Below are 18,362 nucleotides of genomic sequence, written 5' to 3' on the forward strand. Positions count from 1 at the left end.
CGATTTAAATGTTTCACTATTCCTACTAGTTGAATCCTTCTTATTTTTTAGGACGATTTGTTGATCGCTCGCACTAGCTACCGCTGGGCAACTAGTAGTTGTCGTGCAAGTTGGTATGCTGCATTGTTCTGTCTTGACTATATCCATATCTAATAGGAGTACAAATGTTAACTTGTGAGCTCTACTATGCAATTCAAGAGATCGATTGGAGTAAAGTACATGGGACACCATTTTAAAGTTTTGGTTTTCATGCTTATGACATTGGTGAGCTAGACGTTCATCCCTGCAGCGTTCTCCATCATCACGCTCACCATCACCATTGACCATAGGCAAAACATGACATCTCATGGTGCAAATAAGGATCTGATGCACGTCCTACAGGAAAATTTTGTACGCACTGCCGTTCCAAACAAATAAACTCGGTGACCTAGCAGGATTAACCAAAAAATTGGCAGGATATCTCTTCTTTCTTAGACATTCATAGCTCACAACAAATAAGCCACAATATATATAGAGTGCAGATAGCACCACAGCTCAGGTCCATCACCACTCAATATTGAAGGAGATGAAACGGTATATCACACGTTGGCCAGCCACCTATGGCTAGCGCGGCAGCAGCAGCACCACCGGAGCAAGGACATCTTTCCGGGTAGTGCCATACTCCCAAGCGGCCAGGGGGAAGCTATGCCGTGTAGGCCGGTCAACCAGGGAGTTCCATGTGGCTGGCGAGTTGCTCCAGTCGCACCTCTCTCCCACCATTGTCGCAACAAGTATCACCGCCCTCGAGCTGCTACTCTTCCCTAGCCGACTTGGTCAATCAGCACGTTATCCACAACCCACTTCCTTCCTAACTATTAGAGCATCAACACTCCATATATTAGACCTGCCAAGAAACTCATATCAGTGGGTTGTTGTAACAAATGAGAAAAAATGCTAGTCATGAATAAACCAATTCGTTTGAAAAGACAAATAACTAAAGTATGCAGAGATTAGCTTCTCTCGAGAAAGCTAAAGCACATGAACATCATCCACCAGTGACAGGCAACCCAATCAACAAAGATGTGTCACACAACATATTCACCAAGCTTAAGTTGTACTAGGCATACAAGCTATATGCGTTTTCAACACAAAAGGTCTGGTACATCTACAGACCAAACATAGGTAAGCTTGACAATGGGCACCGCAAACCATGCACCATGACAACATCAAAATGGACCATGTTAGCAGGTCAAGATACAGCTAAGTAAACTGACACTATATTCAACAACACAAGGTCTGGTTTCATCCCCCAAAAAACATATTTTCAAAACTCAGTAGCACCTGACAACTCACGTTTCTTACCCAACCCCATCCAAATTATTTCTCATTTCCACTATAGCAGGTCAGCACCACAATAGCAGGTCAGCATCACCATAGCACGTCACTATCACTATGGCAGCATCTGTGGGATTGCATACAATTTTTTTCAAAAAAAAAGTTCTGAACATCGAACATGGAACTACCAGAAACATGTATGCAACCACTTGCATACTATTTTTACTATCTCAGAAAAGGACACGTACCATGACATGGACCTCTTGCCGACCATGAACAGTTAGTGCACACTCCCTTGGCTGATGCCAGGCTTCAAGCATCTACAGCAAGCTCCTTGTTGTCCTGACATGAGAAAACAAGGGGATAACTATCTAAACAACATCTGAATAGACTAGAGTTGCAGCAGATAGAAAAAACATGTAGTACTTCAGGCCTATAAACTAGCATATGTCTTTGCAGTGAGAAGGTTCCTGAACATAGCACTATTCTTCGCTCTAAGTTCCAATTGGACTATCTATTACTATGGCTCTGCTTCGGTTGTAGCTAACAGCACATCAAGGAAGAATTGCAATTTGCAGGAAAATAGTGACCTTTATCATCAATATTTACAACTAGAACAATCATAACAATCAGAAAGGCTGAATATAAAATTCAGAGATGAAACAACATTAATATATCAGTTTTAAGATATAATTTAAACACATGAAAAGGATAAGCTCAGTATCTCACCTCTTCTAGTAATTCTCGCAGCCTAGCGAGGCTCCCGTGGATCTTCTACTTTTAGCCTCATCTGACGGTATTGATCCATATTGTATCCCTTGCATGTCCTTCCCTTATCTGTACTGCAAGGCCAAAGTGTCGTCCATCTGATTATCCAGTGATATGTAGGGAAAACCTATTAGAACAAAACAGTAAAAGTTACCGTAATGCTCATTGGTCGGTCAGCCAGGGAGTTCCGGCTGGCAAGTGTGCTCCAGTCGCACCTCTCTACCACCATTGTCGCAACTGTCGCCGCCCTCGAGCTGCTACTCTTCCCTAGCCGACTTGGTCAATCAACACGTTCTCCACAGCCCACTTCCTTCCTAGCCATCAGAGCGTCAACACTCCATATATCAGGCCTGCCAAGAAACTCATATCAGTGGGCTTTTGTAACAAATGAGAAAAAATGCTAGTCATGAATAAACAAATTCGTTTGAAAAGACATGTAACTAAAGTCTGCAGAGATTTAGTTTCTCTCGGGAAAGCTAAAGCACCAGCGACAGGCAACCCAATCAACAAAGATGTGCCACACAACATATTCACCAAGCTTAAGTTGTACTAGGCATACAAGGTATATGTGTTTTCAACACAAAAGGTCTGGTACATCTACAGAACAAACATCGGTAAGCCTGACAATGGCCACCCCAAACCATGCACCACGACAACATCAAAATGGACCACGTTAGCAGGCCAAGATACAGCTAAGTAAACTGACACTATATTCAACCATACAAGGTCTGGTTTCATCCAAAAAAAAAACAAATTTTCAAAACTAAGTAGCACCTAACAACTCATGTTTCTTACCCAACCCCATGCAAACAATTTCTCATTTGCACTATAGCAGGTCAGCACCACCATAGCACGTCACTTTCACTATGGCAGCATCTATGGGCTTGTATACCATATTTTCAAAAACAAAGTATTGAATATTGAACATGGAACTACCAGAAACATGTATGGAACCACTTGCATACCATTTTTACTATCTAAGAAAAAGACACATACCATGACAAGGACCTTTGCCCACCATGAACAGTTACTGCACTCCCTTGGCTGCCGCCAGGCTTCAAGCATCTATAGCAAGCTCGTTGTTGTCCTGACATGAGAAAAAAAGGGGATAACTATCTAAACAACATCTGAATAGACTAGAGTTGCAGCAGATAGAAAAAATGTAGTACTTCAGGCTTATAAACTAACACATGCCTTCGCAGTGAGAACGTTCCTGAAGATAGCACTATTCTTCTCTCTAAGTTCCAATTGGATTATCTGTTACTATGGCTCTGCTTCTATTAAATCCTAAAAAATCAGATTGAATAACATGATTTTGATTTTGACAAATAATACAAGGACAATCATTAAGAGTAACTATTAACTTCAGTTGTAGCTAACAGAACATCAAGGAAGGACTGCAATTTGCAGGAAAATGGTGACCTTCATTGTCAATGATTACAACCGGAACAATCATAACTATCAGAAAGGCTGAATATAAATTTTAAAGATGAAACAACATTAACATTTCAGTTTTAAGATATAATTTAAACACGTGAAAATGATGAGCTCAGGATCTCACCTTTTCTAGTAATTCTCGCAGCCTAGCGAGTCTCTCATGGATCTTCTACTTTTAGCCTCATCTGACGGTATTGATCCCTACTGTAGTTTGACTTCTGCAATGATATCCCTTGCATGTACGTCCTTCCCTTATCTGTACTCCAAGACCAAAGTGTCACCCCTCTGCTTATCCTGCGACATGTAAGGAAAACCTATTAGACCAAAACAATAGAAGTTATCGTAATGCTCATTTGTTATGAAGCTGTGACCCAATTACCATTTACCTTGGTGTCTAGAACAACCTTATCTTGCTTGTCTTCATCAGAAATCAAAACAGACCAGCGGTTAATTCCTTGCCATGTTCATTCAACAAAAGAGCACTACAACGTCCAAGTACAATGTATGTATATACTTTCAGATTTGTTCTTCAGAGTCAAGTCCATCTCATCTCTGCTGGCCATTTGGAAGACCTTGTACCCATATTAGAAGACACTGAACGACTCAGAGGTGTGCGAGAGTTCGAACTCCTCAAAGACCAGACTGAACTGGAACTGGGTGAACTTGTCGACAGGGTCCCCGTGGACAACTTCCAGTCGTCCACCTTACAAACATGGTGTCTTGTTGTCCTTCTTGGGCCTCTCTCCGAGGGCGCTCTGCCAAGAGAAACAAAAACATCTCAATGACAATATAACATAGGCACAATTTAAAATAGATATGTACAACTTGAAAAAAGAGCAAGTGGTTTGGCATATAGTTAAGCAAACCTGAGTAATATGAAGGAAGTAGTCATCTTCAGGCAAACTATCTGTTGAATATATACAACAAGAGCATTACTCAAAAGCTAATTATCGGTTGCAGCTACTACATAAGGAACGAGATTATTATCAAATGAACTCTACTAGAAGAAAAAACATGCTTGATAGAGCAACTTCTCGGTAACTTGTGAATATAAAGCACTCTACTAAGCATATGCTTGAAAATTATTCTTGTTTCCAAGCAGATAAGAAGCGGAAACTCAAAATTGATCCCAGGTGCATATGCACCCAGTATGTACAAAACATATTTTAGAAAGTTAAAAAGTTAAGGAATAAAAATTCGCATGTAGAGGGGCATGTTCTATGTGCGCACCTAAAGTTTCGCATAAAACCGACATTTTGTGAGCCCTGTGTAAAAAGATAAAATAATGTCTCGAGAAATGGATTATTTTAGCACCAAAATTTGTCTTTTTCATTACACTGGGCACAAAACATATCGGTTTTTGCTAAAACAACTTTGTGAGCATGTAAAATGTGAAGATATACATGAGACATTTTGGTTTGACATTTTTAAATATGTTCAAAATACATTTGAAAGTATGCACCCAGCCACCCAGGTGCAGAAACACCCTATCCGATAAGAAGGATTCTCTTAGAACTAATGCATACAGTTTGAGGCAACCAGCTATCAGTTTGATATCATGAGTGCAAGAATCCTGTTAATGATGAATAGGAATACACGACGCAACATTGTAGTTCTGAAACATTGATTAGGCACAACATGCAAATTTTGAGAGTTGAAAGCTCCTAGACTTCCCATGACATACCAAGTCTGAATTAACTATGTACAAACAGTTCATGTCAAGACCGGGCAGTTGCTATCCAGTGGCCAGATATACACCAACTAACAAAACAGACCACAACATCATCTCTACTTGCAGCCTGCCAGTTTTCGCTAGCTAGAGCATGCAGGAATTCATCAAGCCTTAAGTTGTACAATACAATACTGTCCAGGAAATCAATATAGTGAGCATGTAGTGTCTCTGACTTGCATATAATAAGCCTATAGGGCAGAGCCTTCATTTGCTTACCTACAAATTATAATTCAGCATGTAAGGTAGCTCAATTAAATAAAATGCATGAAAGGCATCCAAGTGGTTGCTAGTTTTCCGCGAGATGCTTTGAAATATTTATTAACAGAAATTAAAGTATAACGGTGCAAAATCTAGAAGCATCATCGCCCCAAACAGACGTAACATCCATGGTCAATGAACTAGGAATAATCATGTATGCATAAACTAAACTAACAGCTTTCTTCTCAATGCCTATATCCTGATATGGATATCAGATAGGAGGCAATCCATCTTATGGGAAAGTAGGAGCCAATCCACATGTGCTCAAGTTAACACAGAGAGCAAATAAAACTAAGTCAAACTCTGAAGCTTGCCAAGACTCCAATGCTCATACGTATCACATTGCAATCTCAAATATTAAGATATTTGAAGAAAAAAATACCATACTTTACCTGCCAAAGGGAAAACCTTCCTGCCATCCTGCTCGAATTAGATGTGCAGCAGCCGCGTGCTTGAATTAGATGTGCAGCAGCCGCAACTCCTCCTCCCGTCCTACAGTGGCGACCATGCTAGCAGAGAAATCTCCGGCTGCCATAACAGAACAGTGCCACTGCAATCAAAGGCAAGAAAAGGAGACCTCTTCCTATTTATCTCCCATCCCTTTCCCTTGCCATGACTTGCTATCAGTGGCTGCATTCTTGCTTGCTTGTCTCTTGCATTGCATACTTGTGTCGTTTCTGCAATTGAATTGACTGAACATCAGTACAAGATTGATATAAACAATAAAGTACCAATGATAATCATTAGATGATAGTAACCAGCAACTTTAAGATGATCAACTCGAGACAGAGATAATAAATCAATGGGCACCTTTTCCAAACAAAGTATTGAACATTAAACATGGAACTACCAGAAACATGTATGCAACCAGATATGCCACCTCAAACCTCAAAAGAACATTTAAAAACAAAAGTCAACTGGGATATACATATAACATCTACCAACCCATGTTTAAGAAGTACACATCCTCCTCAATGCAAACCAATTTTCATTGAGCAATTTGTCATTTATATAAAAAGAAATGATTTTGAACAAGAAGAAGTACCAAACATCCAAGGATTATAGTGCCAAACAAAAACTCTAATATCCGAGGATTATAGCACATGTTTTTCAAAACTACATGATAGATATACAACAACTTTATTACAAGTGCAAGATCAGTCTCAAATTGAACCCAACTGTGACTATTGAAAACGAATTAAACCATTTTCCAAAACATGTTCTCAATTACAGATATCACGAAAAGATATTTTTATTCAAAGAAGACCAACTTATTTTATTATATGTCGAGTTTTTGAGGTCTAGAAATAAGTTTCAGCGTCCCAAATTATCACAACAACAGATAGACGGACGCTCGGAAATATAGCAGCACCTCCTATGAATAATCAGCAACCAAAATCAAAGGTGTTGAGCACATACATGTCTATGCACACACATTCTTATGCTCCTCTCATCAATACATCAATATATGCCTATGTTTTTTATCTGTTGTATACACATTCCATTCAATAGGAGAAAAGATCCCCCGCAAAAAATAACAATAGGAGAAAAGATGGAATTGTTAGCAATCTTAGATGGAGGAGACCTCACTAAACAGTAGCATGTTGAAGTGGTGGCCAGCAGTAGAACCTTGATGGGGTGGTGGCCAGAAGACGACAGCATCTTAGATGGCAGGCAAACACCTGCTCGTCCTCAGTGTCTCCGCGTCGGCATCCCGGCAAGATAACGAGCCCCTCCCGCAGCCCACGGTCACACGCCATCACCTGCCACAGCCGTTTGTTCTGTTGCCATGGGTGATCTTGTAAGTGCAGAATACTGAATATTAAAATGAGAAAAGTGTGAAATGGAAAGTCAAGCAAATAAAATGCAATAAATGGAGAGCCAATTACTTGATAAAATACTAAACCATTGACCACCTACAAAATTATTACAAACTGCATCATTTACAAAGCAATTTCGTATTTATATGAACTGAAATGCTAATATACTAACATATTGCGGGCGAACACTGAATTTTATAATTAGCCACTTCGATATTAAATCTTCATTTTGTGTGATGGGAGAGTATTTCATTATTATAGAGTATATGCATCAAGAAAATAAAGTTTATCATCTCATGTAGTACAAAGGCCTCGAGATCATTCTGGCTTGACCCAACAACTTCTAAATTTCCAACATGGTATAGTAAATGAGGCAGATGGGGATTATGATTTGTTGGGTCAGTTGAAAACAAGGTTCATGGACTTCAAGCAACGGAACTATGTGTAAGTCGACCATTTAGTACATAATGAATGTTTTGCTTTCAGATGTTAGATGAATATATTTATTTCTTGACATTGTTTTATTTTTACATGTGCTAAGGGAAAATTCTACTAAATATCAGAATTTTGCTGAGCAGCAAACACCATAGGTATATCATTGTAATGCCAATTCCAAGTCTAAATAATTTTCAAATTCCCAATCCATATTGGTTTCATGTTCCTGCGTCCAGTTCATGGTGGTTGCTTGTGCTGACTCCAAGGTCTGCCATCCTTGCTAGGTATGCATTTACTGTTGGTAACATAGCAAATTTTGTACCACCATACATATACCTGTATAACATGCCTAAAATAATACACATATGGACCTACAAGCGTCAAGTGTATGCAGCTTGGGCATGACCTGAAGAAATCATGGGCGTACAGCTGAACAACACTAGCTAACAGACTGAACCAAATTCAGACGAATGTGACTTTCTATGCTGACTACACGTTCAACGGGAGAAATGCTAGACGTGTTTGTTTCAAGGATGGTTACTACTGTCGGTGTCAACGGAATGAGGAGCAAGAAAATCGATGGAGGAACAAAATAAAATTTGCAGTCCAGGCGCACTGGCCGGCCGCCCGATGTCAAGGCGCCGAGCAGCCCAGGACATGGGGACGGCGTAGCCTGCTGCCGCCCAATGACGGATTGCAGAGGCGATGGCAGCAGCTGACAGCTTGCGGCGGCGCGGACGACGACGGAGAGAGAGCTGACAGCTTGTGGTGGCGGCACGAACAACTATTACAGCGGATGGCTTGCGACGGCGGTGACAGAGGGCGGCTTGGGACGGCGGCAGCGGACGGCTCGCGACGGCGACGGCTGACGTCTTGCGACGGTAGCCGGCGTGCGACGGAAGCGAGAGGATATCTTGCGGTAGCGACCAGCGACAACTACAGCGGACGACTAGCCAACCAACGAGAGCCAGCGGCAACAACAGGAACGTTATCCCGGCCCATCCCATTACGCAGGATTTCCACCGAAATCAAATTTGCATTGGACCACGTTATTAGATTACGGAGCGACAGAAACAAACATGATTTTATGGAATCAGTTAACAGTACTATCAGGTTACATTACAAAAAGACGAACCAAACACGTCTAGCAAGAACGGATGGAGAAATACGAGGAGCAAGAGAGAGGCTTCACCGGTCTGCAGCAGCTTCGAGTGGTGGCCAGCTGTAGGAGCAGGCAGCCGACATCAGTAGGCCGAGGACGGGGTTGCCAGAAGAAGACGCCGGTAGCAGAAGCTCCCGACGGAGTGCCGACCCCGAGCCCAACTCGGTCAAGAACCGACTCCCCGCCGCCATTCCGGCGCCGCAACAAGCCCGTACCGCCGCCCGCGGCGTTACACGCCGTCACCTGAAGGAGCCTTTCGATCTATGTCAGCGGGTGTTCGTGGCGGCGGCCTTGTGATGCAGTTGAGGAGGAGGGCCTGCCGGAGCTTGACGGCGCCACGCGGCGGCGCCGCTTCGGCGCATTGCTGCGGGTGTAGAGTTTCGCCATGGGGGCTGCGGATCAGCCGTGGAGACAGTACATGAGGAGGATTTGGTGCCGGTGCCGTGGTCGGTGGCGAGATAGCTCGCCCGAACCGGCCGGGATTTGCCGGCGTTGGAAGGGGAACAGGGAAAAGAGAGAGAGGTGGTGAGTCGCTGTGTTGGGTAGAGGAAGTGAGGGTGGGGGTGGGTTCGTTGTTGTTTCGGATTTGCCAGATTTTCGCTTGCTCCAAAAACAACTCCCGCCGAAAAATAAATCGCCCCTTGCGTGATCTGTGCACTGACTTAATTAGGTGGTAAAGATCATAATCAATTCAATCCAATTACCAATTGCGCGCATTATGGGCGGTTCAACTTTCCATACGTTTTTGGTTGCCTAAGCTGGTAGCTGGACTCTATCTTTAATTCCCGTTCTGCATGCGTGTCTATGGTTCCGTGATTCCAATAAATTTCACCTATCTACTACTTTGGATGCAAAATTAGAGAGCTACATATGCTACTCTATGCACACACGAAAAAACGAATTTTCAGCAGATTCTTTCGTTGATTTTCAATAGATTTCATCAAAACATGAGTTTGCTTGATTGTTATTTTATATTAGGCTTCCTCACGTTCCAAAATTGGACGGGAGCAATGCCCAACCGCGATGCGGAATACACCATCGAGAAGCGATTGTATGTACTAGGGCATTAATGAGGAGGAAAATTGGAGGCCCCAACCATGATATCCAACAAGTAGAGTCGAATAGACATGATCTAGAAACAAAGTACAAGTCTCAAATTTTCTTCTAAATAGTCATGTTCACGAAGGAGGTGCCACTTGAGAGTTTTATTTTGCATTTTCCTCTTCATTCCACACTTAAGTACCCATATTAGGACACCCATGCAAGAGGGGTCTGGTTTCCCAACCTTCCTCTCCCAATTTCAGACGAAAAGATGTTCCATGGGTCTCACGAGATCTACCCCTAGCTTTCCTTCCAAAGTGGTGATTACATGTGAATATTCTCTTTGTTTGTGTTAGTTTAGGCCCTAGGAACATGACCCCCGCCCCCCCAAGAGACCAAGTTCTTATAAGAGTTGGGTCGGTGGTCTCAACACTATCATTTTGAAATCTTTCTCCGGATAGTCATGTTTGCGAATGAGGTGCCACTTCAGAGTTGTATATTGGCTTTTACTCTTCACACCACACTTACATAGCGCTATTAGAACTCCACGCACGAGGGGGTAATTTCCAAAACTTCCCCTCCATGTTTCAGGCGAAACCCTATTTCATGGTCCCTGGGACTTCTACCCTATGTTTCCTTCCAAAGTGGTGATTCCATTTGACTCTTATATATAGGGTAGGTCATAGAAACATTAAAACGTCAAAAGGAGCCCAAGTGCTTACAACAGTTAGGTCGGTGGCTTGGAATTGGGAGTTCAACACTATAAGTATGAAATCTTCCTCCAGGGTAGTCATGTTCGCGAAAGAGGTGCACTCCAGAGTTGTATCTTGTATTTTCCTCTTCAAAGCACAATTGTATACACATATAAGTACCCAAAGCAAGAGGGGGTGGTTACCGGTCCTTCTTCTCCATGTTTTAGGCGAAACCCTCTTTTGTGGGCCTTGTGACCTCTACACCTAAAACGGTGATTACAGGTGGGTCCTCTCTTTCCTTGTGTCAATGTTGGTGTTAGGAACATGAAAACCTTAAAAAGAGTCGAAATCCTTACAATACTTCCATGGTGACCTTGAAGTGGGAGTTTTGTATTGTACGTTTGAAACCTTACTTCGGGGTAGTTATGTTTGTGAATGAGGTGGCACTTAAAATTTGTGTATTGATTTTAATTTTCCTCTTTATACCACCCTTATATGCCCATTTTAGGACCCATTAAAGAGGGTGAGGGTTGGTGGTCCCGAAGTGTGCGCTTTGCACTATAAGTTGCAGATAATTCTTCGGGATAGTCATGCTAGTGACGCAAGTGACACTTTAGATTTGTGTATTGGCTTTTCATCTTGAAGCCAACCTCATATACCCATGCTAGGACTACATAAAAGATTTAAATATTTGTCCACACCCTTCCTCGCACGAGTTTAGGTGTATCCCTGTTTGCTGGCCCTGCAAAGTTTACCCCTAGCATTGATTAGAAATTGTTGATTTTATGAGACCTTTTTATTTGGATGCCTCAAAATATGCTATTGGAACATGAAAACCGAAAATAAGCCAAGTTTTTACAAGAATTGGGTTGTTGGCCACAAAGTGAGAGTTTCACACTACAAGTTTGTAATTGTCATACAATGTAATCCAATTTTGTGAAGAAAGGGCCACTTTAGAGTTGTGTAATGGCATCTCTCTTCTACACCACACGTGTATACCCATATTAGAACCCCATGCAAGAGATGGAGGGTTTCCGAACCTCCCTTGCACGATTTTAGGCGATAATATGTTCCATGGATCTCCAGTCGTCTACCCCTAGGTTTTCGTCGAAAGTGGTTATTTCATGTGATTTTTCACTCTATTTGTTTTAGGATAGGCCACTTTAGAGTTTGTGTAATGCCTTTTCAAATTGCAATAGATAAATGGTTTTCGACTAGCTGTCGCGCCGCTGCCCCACGATCACGCACATGTCGCTGCCTAGGTTTTGCTCGCCCTACTTCTTCCCCACATCACCGCCTAGGTGTTGCTCGCCCGACCCAACCTCTTTCGCGCATACTCCCCAAGAAGATCGTCGGCGCCGGCCCCAGCAGCAGCTCGCCGCTCCTAGGATCCGCACTTTGCTAGCTCTAGCAGCGTCACCTCGTCAACTTAAGTTGCGACACCTCGCCGGCGGGCGCTGCAACGGCAACTCACTAGACCCAACAACGGCACCTCACATGTAGTCGAGGCGACGGTAAGTAGGAGGGGTGCTGACCGACACGTGACGGAAAACAAGGGCAAAATAGGAAAACCAGGATATGTCCATAGCGTGACCGGACGTGACCGTGAAGTTGTACGGCTGCATGCGATGCGTGACTCGTGCTCGTCGACTGTTTTTACTCCCAGTATACATATGGAGTAGTAGTAGAAGAGCTACTGTAGTAATTAATTTGTGTGAAGAAGAAAAGAAATTGCCTTTGATTGTGGGCGGCGGCACAGTTTTCTTCATGGTTTAGTTATGGCCTGCAATTAATTAATCTTCGTCCGATGCATCTCACATTCTCACCTCACGAAAAAAAGCACAAAACGCATGGTGACCAAAGAAAAAGAAAACCAACGGACACAGGACGCGTCACATTCCCCTCCCTTAAATTGCTCTCACCACACTGGACACGCCGCCGGCCACCCAACTCACCAACCTCCCCCGGCCACCCATGCCGCCGCCGCTCACCGGCGAAGCTCCGGCGCGTCTCTTCTCTTGGTTCCCCGGCCTACGGAGCCCTCCCGAGCCCCAACCCCGCCGCTACGCAAACCCAAGCTGCCCCCTTTCCGGTGACGGCGCGACCGCGACCCCCACGACGGCGGCCGGCGCAAGAAGACGGGGACGCGCGTAGGAAGGACTGCTGCTCGCCTCCCCGAGCCTGCGGCATCCCCGACCTGCAGCGAACCGTAGCGCCGGGACTGCAGACCGGCGTGGAGGACGACGACGCCCGCCTCGCGCGGTGCTGCAGGCCCTCGATGTCGATTCAGCGGCCATGGGAATCGCTGCTCGTTCACGGGAACCTCCAAGTCCGCCGCCGCGCGCGAGCTCCGGCACCCCGCTCGCCGGCCTCCTCGGATTGTCGCCCGACGACATGGACGCGGCCGTGAGCGCCGGATGAGGCGCGCACAACCTGCAGGACCTCGCCACCGAAGCCCCACATCCAGGCTGCCGTCCAAGAACACCTCTCGCCACCCAAAGGTCGATAATTTCCTCTGTCCTCTCGCTAGAATCCACACCATGCTCGCCACCCAATCTTGTATGAGCGCCTATTTGGTGAGCTGCCGCTGCAGGATACAGTGCTCTAGATATCTCTAGATTTTCATACTAGTGCTGCGTTGTTCAAATTTCCCCTTGATATACATCCGAATTTTTTTGTCGTGCCTATGGGAAATTGACCTGGTTTTGCATGGTTGTTCGTTGAAGGTTCTCTGGCAAGAGTGCAAACCAGCCCACGAGTTCACCGTGGCGGCGGTGTGCGATGGCAGCGGGTGGCCTTGTAATTCCACTCCGTAGGCTTTGGGTAAATTTCTGGTTCCTCTTCTTTATCCTCTAAGTTCTCCCGTGCTAGCACGGCTATCTAGCTCTGCCTATGTACGTTTTAGATGTTGTGGCTTTGATATGGCAATTTGGGAAGAATATGATGGTTTGATGGGAGTGGGTTTTGCTGGAATTGTTGCAATACCCTGTTCATGTTTTTTGGTGAAGAACACTATGGCCGAGTGAATTCTTGGGTTAGTCTCTGTTTGCATTGCGTAATTGTTTCTTATGTGCGGTAAGTTGGATCACATCCCTGGAGCAGCATATCATGCTGGTGTTGGATTCGGGTTTGTCATATTTGCATTGCCTGATGTTATTCATCTGTGGTAGTTCAATATCACATCAATGAGCAACCTATCTTTTCTGCGCCTCGATTGTTTTTTGTCCTATGTTGCTTTTGCATAGTATAAGCCTGAAGCCCTTTTCTGCTTGTTGATGGCAATTGATTTCACAACTAGCATCCGAAACAGCAAGAAAAAGCAAGCAAACCATAGCAGCAATTCAAAATCTTTTTCCTTTTTGAGTTGCTGCAGTTGGTGAATCGCTTATATTTACCATGATGGCTTAAGAACCTAATTCTTGATCATATTTTAGTATTTGCGCAACTTTGTATATTTATGTTAGATCATAATCTTGATTTCCTTTCGTTTTCTGGGTTGCTTGAACCTTAGATCACTTATATGCTATCTCATAATGTTTGTTGAGTAATTTTTCTTGTGATAAGTGTATGTGCGGTGCATGCTAATCCTTGTTTGTTTTTCTAACATGTGAGGTGCACAAGTGTATGCTGATCGGGACTACTAGCTCAACAAAGTAGCTAAATCTTTTGTGAAGGCAATGCATTCACCTTCCAGGCTTCAAATGATGAATTAATTTTGTTTTTGTTGTTTAAAATGCCTGTGGTGTTGCTACTGATCTCGAAAGATTGATATCTGCATCTAAGTTAATTGTGACTTGGAAACGGTTTCTAGCTCTAGTATTTTCTTGTGTTAATAAGAAAGAGATCGAAATTCTGACCATTTGTAGCTCTAGCTTTAGATTATCAGTTTTTACCCAACTTCTTGTCTGGTCGACTTGATGAATGTGGAGCTTAAACCTGACTGGTATTAAACATGGGAAGAACCTGGAGCTCTTTGGATCTGATCTGGACCACTAGTTTAATTTTGTGAGTCAACACAAATGCTGCCACCTTATAAGGATGAATTGATTCTGTTGTAGTCTGTCTGAAATGGTGCTGCTGCTGCTGCCGCCGCTTAATATTATCTCGGGAAGGATGAATTAGTTCTGCTATTTGTATGGATCATCTGTCTGTCTTATATATCAGAAGAGTATCTAGCGTTGAAGAGCAGTACATATTTGCTTAGAGAGTAGATGCATAGTAATAATTGTGCTCAATTGTTTGCCAAAAGAGTTTTTTCTTCCCGTTCGAATTGAGTTTTTAGAGAGTAGAGAAATTGTTGCCTAGCTTAGAAATGACATCTACATGTACCCTATATGTCTAGCTGGAAAATTGTTGCCTGACTTGAATGTTTTCTAGCTTTAGTAATTCTTTCTTTAGTAATAATTTTAGAATTGGACCAGTTGATGACCACTTTCGTTAACTTTTTTGTTTGTTTTCAATCTCAGGGAATAATTGGATGTGGAGCTGGCAGCGGAGGCCTTCTTCTTCTTCGACTCGGTGGTTTTAGGTGAGTGTCATGTTCCTCTCTTGCCTCTTCTTATTTAGGACTCTGGTGATGTGGTTTACCTAGCAATGTGTTTGGTGTAGTATACATCTGAAGAAATTATCGCACCTACAGGTAACTGACCTTGTTCTGCCTGGATGTTGGTTGCAGGTTCCCTGGCAAGGGTGCAAACCAGCCCGCGAGTTCACCGTGGCGGAGGTGTGCGATGGCAGCGGGTGTCCTTCTTGGACTCCGTGGGATTTGGTAATTTTCTGGTTCCTCTTCTTTGTTCTCTAGGTTCTCCATGATAGCACGGCCATCTAACTCTGCCTATGTACGTTTTAGATGTTGTGGGTTCGTTATGACGATTTGTGTAGAATATGATGGTTTGATGGTAGTGGGTTTTGTTGGAATGTTGCAATACCATGTTCATATTTTTTGGTGAAGAACACTATGGCTGAATGAATGCTTTAGCTAGTCTGTGTTTGCATCGCGTTATTGTTTCTTCTATGTGGTAAGTCGGGATCACATGAGCAGCCTATCTTTTCTGCGCCTCAATTGATTTTTGTCCTATGTTGCTTTTGCATAGTATAAGCCTGAAGCCCTTTTCTTCTTGTTGATGGCAATTGATTTCACAACTCGCATCCAAAACAGCAAGCAAAACACAGCAGCAATCCAAAATCTTTTTCCTTTTTGAGTTGCTGCAGTTGGTGAATACAGTAGCTTATATGCTATCTCATGTTGTTTGTTGAGTAATTTCTTGTGATGTAGGTGCCGTGCATACTAATCCTTGTTTCTTTTTCTAACATGTGAGGTGCACAAGTGTATGATGATCTGGACTACTAGTTCAACAAAGTAGCTAAATCTTTTGTGACGGCAGTGCATTCACCTTTCAGGCTTGAAATGATGGATTAATTCTTTTTTGGTTGTTTAAAATGCCTCTGATGTTGCTGCTTATCTCGAAAGATTGATATCTGCACCTAAGTTAATTGTGACTTGGAAACGGTGTATAGTTCTACTGTTCTAGTAATTTCTTGTGTTTATAAGAAAGAGATTGTTATTCTGACCATTTGTAGCTGTAGCTTTAGATTATCCTTAAGTTTTTACCCAACTTGTTGTTTGGTCGACTTGATGAATGTGGAGCTTAAATCTGGCTGCTATTAAATGTGTGCAGAACGTGGAGCTCTTTGGAGCTGATCAGGACCACTAGTTTAATTTTTGTGAGTCAACGCAAATGCTGCCACCTTATAAGGATGTGTTGATTCTGCTGTAGTCTGTCTGAAATGGTGGTGCTGCTGCCGCCTCTTAATATTATCTCGGGGAGGATGAATTAGTTCTGCAATTTTTATGGAGAGTCTGTCTTATATATCAGAAAAGCTTCTAGTGTTGAAGAGCAGTACATTTGCTTAGAGAGTAGATGCATAATAATAATTGTGCTCAATTGTTTGCCAAAAGAGTATTTTGTTTCCCTGTTCAATATGAGTTTGTAGGGAGTAGAGAAACTGTTGCCTAGCTTGGAAATGACAAATACATGTACCCTGTATGTGTAGGGGAAATTGTTGCCTGACTTGAATGTTTTCTAGCTTTAGTAATTCCTTCTTTAGTAATAATTATAGAATTGGGCCAGTTCTTGACGACTTTTGTAATATTTTTTTTTGTTTTCAATCTCAGGGAATAATTGGATGTGGAGCTGGCAGCGGAGGCCTTGTTCTTCTCCGACTTGGCGGGTTTAGGTGAGTGTCATGTTCCTGTCTTGTCTCTTCTTATTTAGGACTCTGGTGATGTGGTTTACCTGGCAGTGTGTTTGGTGTAGTATAATATGGTTGTCTTAGTTAGGACTCTTGTTATAAAGATTGGCGTAAATTGGCTGGTTGTTGCTACATACATGCCGTGTGGTGGTTATAAGGATCTCATCATGTGTTGTACATAAGCGGAGCTTGTTTGTGTCGAGGTGTGCAAAATCATTGTTGTTTACTTGTGTGTATGTGCACGCAGGGGAGTTTGTTGCGGGCTTTGTGTTGCGTGGCTGTGGCCGGTCCACCGTGTGTCCCTCGCTGAAAGCTGATGAAGTGTCGTCCGTCGATTGATTTGGCAAAAATAGGGCATTGATTTCTGTTGGTGGTGTCCGAGGTGCGAGCTATCAGCTTGCGACAAAATGGAGCGTTTCGAATGTTTTCTCTCAATTATTGGGCAATCACGCCGAAAACTCAGCTCGTTCTTGATCAAGTATAACGGGCGTGTGTGTGTGATTTGACGAATTGCTAAATTATTTGATGTGTGGTGTGTATCGAAGAAATAGGACAATTGGTTTTGAAGCCGAGCATTTAGACGATTAATAATTAGGTTGTATGGTAGAGAGGAATTCCAAAGTTGTGTACCGCGTGTAGGAGCGTGCACTTGGGCAAAGAGCAAAACAGAAATAGCAGTCCATGCCTGGAGATTGCGAACGTGAGCGTGGGCAGTGAAGATAGTAATCGACCACTTAGTTTTTCTTCTTGTTTGGTTTGCATCAGTAATGCGAACGTGAGTTTCTTCTTGTTTAGTAGTAATAATTGCGAAAAAAGAAAAGAAAAGAAAAGAAGAATGGTTTGCATCAGTGAAAAGGCAACAAGCAGCAGCGAGGGATTTGATCCATCACACATGTTGGAGAATTGTGGAGGAAGCGATCGGAAATAGTAATGCGTTCAAACGGGAGGTCTTTACTGTGACTGGATAAATAAATAAATGCGGAGTCATCAGGCCTCTAGTGATCATGTTTGAGTTTGACTCGCCTTGCTCTCTCTCTCTCGCGTGCGTGCGCCAGGCTGGCACCAGCAGCCAACAAAGGACTGCTTGCTCGCGACGCGACGGGTCCAAGATTCTCGGCGGTGACCAAGAGGTAGAAATAGGCGTGCGCTTCTGCTTCGTCGCCGTGGCCGGGTGCCACACGGAAAACGGAATGTGGCTGGTTGCTCCGAGTGCCGCACTGCAGTGGATCGCGCGCGCTTGCGCTTGGCCGGTGGTCTCATCGAGCGCGCGGCTTACGGTTCCGAGCTCGTCGGAAAGAATCGTGCAGGTTCACAATAGCTAGCTACTTGGAGCGAGTTGCGGCGGCAGGCCTGGATCGGGCGGCGCCATGCATTGCGCGACATTTCAGATGTCAGCACGCACGCACGATGCGTGTGGTTGTTGCCGCTCGGAGACGAAGTGGGATTGCCGG

At 43.5% G+C, this 18,362-nt stretch overlaps 2 long non-coding RNA genes across 2 annotated transcripts; one reads left to right on the plus strand and one right to left on the minus strand.

Moving 5' to 3' along the window:
* Positions 1-603: 603 nt before the first annotated feature.
* LOC124683564 lies at positions 604-2,427 on the minus strand. Its single transcript, XR_006996742.1, has 4 exons — positions 2,237-2,427; positions 2,044-2,151; positions 1,563-1,656; positions 604-883 (listed from the first exon to the last, which is right to left on the minus strand). It is a non-coding gene; the product is annotated as an uncharacterized LOC124683564 (long non-coding RNA).
* A 10,564-nt stretch (positions 2,428-12,991) lies between these two features.
* LOC124683565 lies at positions 12,992-14,300 on the plus strand. Its single transcript, XR_006996743.1, has 3 exons — positions 12,992-13,160; positions 13,386-13,482; positions 14,272-14,300. It is a non-coding gene; the product is annotated as an uncharacterized LOC124683565 (long non-coding RNA).
* The last annotated feature ends 4,062 nt before the right edge of the window (positions 14,301-18,362 follow it).

This window comes from Lolium rigidum, chromosome 1, assembly GCF_022539505.1.
Source record: "Lolium rigidum isolate FL_2022 chromosome 1, APGP_CSIRO_Lrig_0.1, whole genome shotgun sequence".
NCBI lineage: Eukaryota > Viridiplantae > Streptophyta > Magnoliopsida > Poales > Poaceae > Lolium > Lolium rigidum.